This window comes from Peromyscus californicus, unplaced genomic scaffold (genome assembly GCF_007827085.1).
Source record: "Peromyscus californicus insignis strain IS unplaced genomic scaffold, ASM782708v3 Scaffold_5__1_contigs__length_169319896, whole genome shotgun sequence".
Taxonomy (NCBI): Eukaryota; Metazoa; Chordata; class Mammalia; order Rodentia; family Cricetidae; genus Peromyscus; species Peromyscus californicus.
In genome coordinates this window covers 46,361,978-46,370,979 of record NW_026294573.1, presented here as the reverse complement: position 1 = coordinate 46,370,979, position 9,002 = coordinate 46,361,978, and positions in this window count along the sequence as shown.

Below are 9,002 nucleotides of genomic sequence, written 5' to 3'. Positions count from 1 at the left end.
TTTGGAAAGAAGATAACAGCTGTCTTTTGTGCAGATAGAGAATGCCTGTGTTCTGGAAGAAAGTGCCAAAGCCTCAACTAATGCCATCTGGAAAGAACTCAGCGTGCCCTGCAGTCAGGGATTCAAATGCTATTATTTTTATGCCAACATAAGAGTTTATTCAGGAAGTTGCAAAGAAGAAGAAGAAAAATCAGATTCCATAGTAATGAACTCGAAGGGAACTGGAAAGTTCCTGGGTCTTTTCTGCTTGCCTGTGCCCAACAGCCATGAATATGGAAAGCAGGGTGTGTTTGTTAGAACGGTCCACCTAATGCTGTAGCTACAGTTCCAAAGACTTGACAGAGCACAGCCTCACTCTGTGTATGCTTCATGTTGACTGTGGGAGCGGTGAGCTGTTCTGTGCTCTCCTCACTCAAGTATCCAGGCTGGGAGAGCTGCCATCAGTGTAGAACTACCAGTCATCCTCTCAGGAAGAACAGGTCAAGCTCACCCAGGCAGTCAACCATGACAAAGACACAAGCCATGTCTGTCTCATGTGATTATCCATCATGATTAAATATCATCATGGAATGAGGATATGGAGTTGTGATACAAGCTCCAAGAGAGGAGCATTAGAAATATCAGAAGCATGTGGAAGAAAGGGAACCGATTTTCTGAGGTGTTGGGGACATAGAACCAACAGACTTTGGGGATCAGTCAAATAAAGGATGAAAGGAAGAAACGCAGGGCAGGCCTTTGTTTTTTGTTGTCTTGTTTGATGATGTGCAAAAGATGGTATACAGTTCACTGGGAAAGGTATGCTCAGTGAGTGGCATGTTACTTATGCTTCCTGAAGACAATCAGGGAGAATTATTAAATAAAGCACTGAGTACATGGACCTGGTGCTTAGGAGGAAGATAAGGACTGGAGGTAAACATCCAGTGGTCACCAGCTCAGAGTTGATGGCTCAAGCGAAAGGAAAGAGGGTGGAGTAAAAAGCAAATCAGGTTGTGAACTGTAGGGAAGGATATTAAAGTAGGTCATTTATGCAAGAGGCAGGAAGTGGAGACTGATGCAATAATTTTGAGAAATAATTTTCAGTCATCTGGTAAAGATGTGCAAATTCTTTCACCCAGACATGCCAGCCCCGGGCATATATTCTAGAGAAAGTCAGAGAAGACACACAGAAGACACTCACAGCAGCGTGGCTAGCCTAGCCAAACCTGGAAACAACCTGAATAGCCATCAAGACTAGAGAGGCTAAATCAGTCGTGGAATACTCACACAATGGAAAGACAGTGCAATAAAACGTAATGAAGCAGAGCGTCGTGCAGCCGCGTGGATGAGCCTCGGGAACAGAATGTTAAGTGGAAAAAGAAGGTTGCATAAGAGAACAGCCAGTATGATTCTTTTTATATGAAGTTCATAGCTTGCAGGACTAAACACATGTGGGGACACTTAGAAAAATCAGTAAGGAGAAGATAAACACAAAAATAAGAACTGTGGTTGTTTTGGGGGAGGGGAGGAAGGGCTAGGCTCCCAGTGGTGTGCACAGCTTTCAGAGACTGGCATGGTGCGTTTCTGACTGAGTAGAAGGGAAAGGGGCACCCCTTGTACTTACTTCATTTTCTTCTTCTTCTTTTTTAAATGTAACTTCCATAATGTGGAATAGTCACACTTAATACTTTTTAATACTTGTATATTTTTGTGTGTATGTGTGTGTATGTAGATAACCATGTACATGTGAGAGTATATATGTGTACAGAGGTTAGAGGTCAACCTCTCCTGTTGCTCCTCAGCAACCTTGCTTTTTTGAGACAGGGTCTCTCATTGGCCTGAGGTTTGCTGAGAAAAACAAGACTCAAAGCAGCCATGTAATAATTCAAGGTCTTATATTTACACGGGTGGCAGAATTTAGAACAAAATCTCTGATTGAAAATCCATGCTCTTAACCAGACATAAACATGAGTGCTCTCTTCTCCAAGCAAGGAAGGTTTCCAGGAGGAGGAAAGAGTTGGCAATATCAATGTTGCAGAGACATTTAAAAAAACGCTGACAATGTGGTTAAGTTAGTAGAATGCTTGCCTAGTGTCATGAGGCCCAGGGTTCAGTCCTCAGAACTACCGAAACTCAGCTGGATAGTACAAGCCTGAGAACTCAGAATTTGGGAGATGGAATCAGGAGGGTCAGGAGTTGAAGGTCATCCTCAGTTCCATAGTGAGTGTGAAGACAGCCCATGAGGCAACATGAGACCCTGTCTTAAAAATAAATCAGTAAACAAATAACAAAATAAGTGATAGATAAGCACATAGATACATGATAGATAAACAGACAGACAGATACATAGACAGACAGGTAAGTGGTGCACAAAGTCTTCCATGGATCTAAGCATGTAGAAATGAGTGACGTCTACCCTTGGGGTCAACAGTGACTCAAAGCAGGGTTAACTACATTCAATTATATTAGACAAAAGGATGAATTAGAAGTATAAAAGTAAAAACAGATGCTGTAAGTCGGATTACTTACACCTGTAACCCTGGCACGGGAGAGGCTGAGGCAGGAGCATTACTGTGAGTGTTCAAGGCCAACCTTAGCTGTTTAGTGAACTTCCAGCCTGGGCTGAAGATTGAAACCTTGTCTCAACAAAATGAAAAAGCAACAAAGCACTCCCTCCCACCCACAAAATAACCAAACCAAACCACATTTAACCACCCTACCCGCCCCCAAGGAGTAGAATGTTCTTTAAAGGGGGAAAAACAGCCTCAGGCAGAAGTCTGAGATACTGAATAGAGACTTGGGTAAGGAAGAAACTTGGAAGGGCCTCTAGCATCCTGGACTCATTTGTGTGAGGATAGAGTAAGAGAGCAAAGGGAACTCCCATTTTCATCCTGGATGAAGTGATAGGGAAGGAACTTAGCCTTCTCATAAACAAACAGCATGTAGAACAAATGACAGGAAGAACTGCTTTCCCACACTGGGCAGCCAGCAGTATAGGACAGGGTTTCAAATAACAGAACCCTAAACCTGAACTGTAAACAAGGTGAGCCCTAAAGTTGCTTTAGCATTTGACCGAAGAACAGCTCTGTACTGTGGGTTCAGTAAAGGAGGACCCAAAAGGATCCAGCAGCACTGAGGCTGGGGTGCAGAAATTCTCAGGGCAGAGCTACATAAGGAAGGAAACAAAAGGTTCTCATAATGCGCAGAGCTTACATCTTAACCAAGTTAAGAAATCATGCATGCATGGAATAAAACCACACATGACTGGGCAAAGAGCAAACAGGGTTTGTAGTCGGGTCAGTTCCCAGCTCACAGAAGGTTCCAGGAACAGCCAAACTCCAGCTACTCAGGCAGGAGAACCCTATGCAATTAGCTGGGGCATTTGGCAAGAATTTAAAGGGAACAAGCCTTAGGTATATATTGTTTATTTTTAATTTAAACTCTTTTCTTTGTTCATCTTTTCCTCTTTTTGTTTATTCTGTTTGTTTGTGGGTTTTACTTTGTTTAACTAATTTCAATATTTCTTCAAGATTACATTTTATTTTCATCTTTGGATTTTTGGCTAAACACTTCATTTTTTTTAGTGACTAAATTAGGGTTTATAATATGCATCTTTGATATAATCTACATAAAGTATCGTGCCACTTCAAGTATGATGTAAGATCATTTAAGCCTTTTAGTTTCTTCTCTTATACCTATCCTTTATAGATTTATTATAAATTCATAATAATTATTACTGCTTTTACTTAAAATAATCAATTTTCCGTTAAAGAAATTTTAAAATGAGAAAAAGTTACATTAACAATATCCACATAATTACTATTTTGACATCCTTCAGTTATTTGTCTAGACATATGTTAGTAGCTTGTCACCTTGTTTTCATTTTTGCCTGATGAACTCTCTTGAGAGGTTTTCCATATAAATATGGAAGTTAAGTGACTAGGGATGGAAATGTTCCCCACAAGAACCACTCCAGTACCAGGTGTGAGGAATATGCTTTAGAATGATTGATCAGGGGAGTCCAAGAAATATGAAAACAATAGAGACACTATGGCGACTGCCCTTGGTTGCCTCTCAGAGGTTGAAGGTGAACCCCTATCACAGAAGATACCATACACTTAGGACGTAGGGCTGCTTGGATTACTCGAGCTGGATCTGACCTGAAAGCCTCCTTCCTACTGTCTAGATTTCATGATACCAGAAGATACTATGCAACCTGGCAAGGGAGGAAAGAAATAAATGGTTTTATATAGGTGTGATACCTATGAACCATAACAATGGCCAGCAGGGCAAGACATCCATAAAGGAAATGGATAGTATCACATAAAACCACAATTGGACACAATGCAGAGATTAGGGGGTCATGGGGGAGTCTAGCCCCAACAGACAGATCTATACCACAGTTTCTGCATTTACGGATCAAGGAACACCATGAAAGAGAGGGAGGAAAGATCGTAAGAGCCCGAATTCAAAGACATCTGCTATGAAACAGTCTTGCATAGAAATGGCCACTTGAAGAAGATAGAGATGTGCTAATATGGAAGCAGGGGGTCTCTCATGGGGTCACTCTCCCGGAACAGGAACTATAGGCAGCTGATGACTGTTGAGAAAGGGAAGACGAGCCTCTCCCAGGGATGAACCTCATACCTGTGTGAGACCATATACACACAGACAACAAAAACAGACTTAGCAGGTTGTATTTATAAGTTTGCACATAAATATACACACACACACGTAACAATAATAATTGGAGAAGTGGGGCTATCAATTTGAGAAGAAGGGGAGACATGGAGGAAGTTAGAGGGTGGGGACTTGGAAAGGATTGGAAGGGGAAAAGGGAAGGGGGAAATATAATTACATTTTAATTAAAATGTATAAGAAATTAAAAAAGAGTTTGAAAGAGAGGAAGAAGGAGTATGTGGGATTGTTTGAAGGGAGGAAGGGAAGGGGTAAATGATGTAATTATATTATAATCTCAAAAATAAAAGAAGAAAAAAGGAAAGGAAGGAAGGAAGGTCAAGGTAGGGAAGCAGTATCTTAGGACTTTAGTCATCTGAAGAGAATTCAGAAACTTTGAGGTGTAGGACAGATAGAAATCTGAATACTTTTGACAAAGTCTTCTTGAGAAGAGAAAAAAAATATAAAAAAGAACTGCAAATACTTATTATAAATGTATACAAATCTTGAGAAAAACTTCAATCATCTTAGCAAATTAAAAAACTAAAAGATAAAGTATGGCATAAAATAAAACCAAAACAAAAGAAACAATGAGATGGTAGATTTAAACCTAGCTATAATCAATAATAGTATTAAATATAAATGGTATAAATTATACAATTAAAGGCAGAGATTGCCAGACTAAGTAAAAATGCATAACATAGCTACATGCTGTTACAACATTTGAAATATAAAAAACACAGATATTTAAAGATTGCTAAAGGTAATTATACAAGCATTAAGCTGAAGCAAACTGAAGTGGCTATTTAGAATAAGGTAAAGGAGATTCCAGAACAATACTCTTAATGGAGGAAGAAAAGACTAGAGAGATAGTTCAATTTCTTTCCATGTTGTGAGGACACAATGAGAATTCAGGAGTCTATTAGATTAGGAGAGGACCCTCAATGGAACCCCCGCCCCCATGCTAGTACCTGTGTCAGGAGCCTACATATTAGAAGAGGGCTCTCAATAGAACATTATCTTACATATTTGAATGAAATATGCTTACATATTTCAGCCCAGACTATGGAAACAAACATTGTTGCTTATAAACCATTCAGTCTATATTTGTTTGAGATTTTCAAACTAAGATAAGGCTTATGTTAAAAAATTATAGTTAATATATGTAAAAATAAGAGACTGATATATTTTTACTAAGATTTTGAGAAGCCGATACCAGTCCTTGCCATGTCTGTTCAGCCTTATATTGGAATTCCTATTCAAAGCAGAAGGCAAGGAAAATAAATAAAAAAACGTATGTATTGTACAGCAAAAAATAAACTATCTGTATTCATATAGTACATGATTATCTTGGAATTCATAAGGAATGCACAGAGGAACTAAAAGATAAATTTAGGATTAACACAAAAAATCAGCTGAAATGATTATTTTTCACATACTATCAAATACAAATTGGAAATTAAAATGATTAAAAAGTAAATGTATTCATAGTTATATTAAAATCATGGTATTATTGACAAGTCAAATATGTGTGAAATTGAGACAATAAGACCACAATATTAATAAATAGATGGGAAATTATTCCAGTTTTATAGGATGGAAAACTTCAAATTATTAAGATATCACTTTTCCTCCAATTTATCTACAGCTATCTACAGGAGTTTCAGTCAATATACCAACAAATATAGCCTTTGTAGAGACTGACAAGCTAGTTTTAAATTATATATGGAAGTACAAGGGACCTCGAATAGCCAAAACATTTCTTTCTTTCTTTTTTTAATGTGAGTAAAATTGGACAACTTTATATAATTTTATGATGTAATGAATTGTGTGGTTTGGGAATAAGGAAAGACATACATTTCACTGGAACGAAGTACAGAGTCCTGAAATGACCATGGTCAGTCAATGTTTTGTAAAGGTGCCAAGGTAATTCAAGAGAAAAAAGTTAGTGTTTTCAACAAATGTTGGGATAATTGGATGCTCATGTGGAGAAAAATTAACCTTGATCCTTTCTTTATATCATGCATAGTAAGTAATCCAGATAAATAAAAAGCCCAAATGTAAAACCTAAAATTATAAAATGAGAAGAAACCAAGAGAAAATCTTTACAATATGGCAGATGATGGTTTCTTAAGACACAAAAACCATGAGACTTCAAAGGAAAAAGTAATAAGCTGAATTTTCTAAACATTGAAATTTCTCTTCCTCCATAAATACTGCTAAAAAAAAAAATGATGAGGCCAGTCATAGACTGAGAGAAAACCACCAAGGAATATGTACTTCACAAAGATCTTTTATGTAGAATAAAGAATTGGTGCAATTCAACCCAATTACTACCAATTCAATAAAAGGAGAAGCAAAGCCTAGAGCCAACAGACGTGCAAATGAGTCAGATGCCTGGGAGCACAGAGAGCCTCAGAGGGACTTCTATCCTCATGCTCTAGTCAAAGACTTATTTTTTTCTCAAATCATCCTGTGTTTCCAATTTCTACCAGGGTGTCTTGTGAAGATACAGCAGGAGTAAAAAAATGAAAATTTGATCATTGTGCCATAGTAATGGACCCTTCTTCTCCAAGGAGTAAATAATAATTTGTTGTTTGTTTTTCCAATGTAGTGCTTAAAAAGACTCGATCATTAGTAATTAGAGGAAAGGTAAAGTGAAGCGTCATTGGAGTTCACTGCGTTGGAAGGATTAATGTCAGATGTTGGTAGAGAAGCTGAGAATGAGAATGTTGTAGATTGCTGATTAGACTGTCCAGTGGAACACACTGGAAAATGCTGTGACCACCTGTTCATTGTGCATGCAAGTGGGCAATTCTGGTCATATACCTTTACTGAAAATAGTTATCTGTCCACATAAAGTGTTATGAATACTAATATCCATAACCACTTTATCATGATGTCCCAAACCAAGGAGCTACCAACAGGGAAGCAGATAAACTGTGGTGCATTCATTCAATGGAATTCTAATCAGCATTGCAAAGGAATGAACTATTGAAGTATTCAACTATATGGAAGAACCTAACAGCATTCCAAAAATAGACAATGGATATGTAACATATCATCCCATTTGTCCTAGCAGAAGGAATGTCAGGTGTTATAAAGGTTGAGGTGGTAGAGATGGTGTGGGGAGGGTGAGGTTAGATTTGGAAGGGATGTAAGTAAATTTGAGGTAATGGAAATGCAACTTTACATTGGCAGAGGTTGTAGAAGTATACGTGCATTTGATAAACTCCATTAAATTTTGTGCATTTACTAGTCTACAGATTTTACCTCAGTGAAGCTGGTTTTTCAAAGGACCTAATCTAGGCTAAAGTAATTAATCACACGACAAGCAGGTAACAAGGCAGATGCATGGAATTTAGTGCCCTCCTTCACCCCCAGTTCCTCTTTTCTTTCAAGACCAACATTTTCCCCAGATGGGGCAAGATATGGCTAAAACTGTGTGCACAGCCCTTATGTATATAAGTGTGCATCTGCCGAAACACAGTCTACCTAGAGAAGAAAACTACCTCACATCAAAACATTGTGGACTTCTGAGCCTTTGTCTACATGATTATCTACTAAGACAATGAAAATATTTGACTATTTTTTTAGGTCAAATAATCTCACCCCATGTCTTAGGATTCCCTGTATTTTTCTATTACATTGTGTTCTTTCAACTCTGATCCTCCTATGGACTCTACTTCATGTAGATTGGTGAAACTATACCTGACTCTTAAGACTTTTCATGTAACAACTCCTTCCAGAAGACTTTCTGACTTCTCCTTTGCTGCATTTCTCATTCCTCAAGCTTCTCTGTGTTCCCAAATACCCCACCTAAGCTTTGGGTGATGTCTTTATTTAGCCATGTGGAGAGATTTCCTTCTGATCTCTATTCTTCATTTCATGGAAGTGGGTCATTCATATTGTTTCTACACCCAGAGCAGTGGTTGACGCCTACTGCAGGCCATTGAACCTCTGTCAAACGGGCATGTCCATGAATCACACGCTTCACAGTTTGTGAGACAAACTTCTTCCCACTTTCTCCCTTAGAATTCATCTGCATCCATCCCAACCTCCAATGCTTCTTCCCGTTAGAGCCTCAAAGGAGGGGGTTAGTGGATGAAACGTGTGTTCCATGGAGGCTGCCCCCATACCTTCTTTGTTCTGGTTTTGGTCTTGTTAACTTTGAGAGCTTAGACAATCAGCTTTCAGCTCTCTCAGCGCCACTTCCCACATGTAAAAAGCTGAGATGAGCAAACTCATCACACAGAGTTATTTTGAAAATTCAATGCTACAGCCTCTAGATCAAGAACAGTTGCATGAGAAATTGTTAAGTAAGTCTTGTTCCCAAAGTAGGACATGAT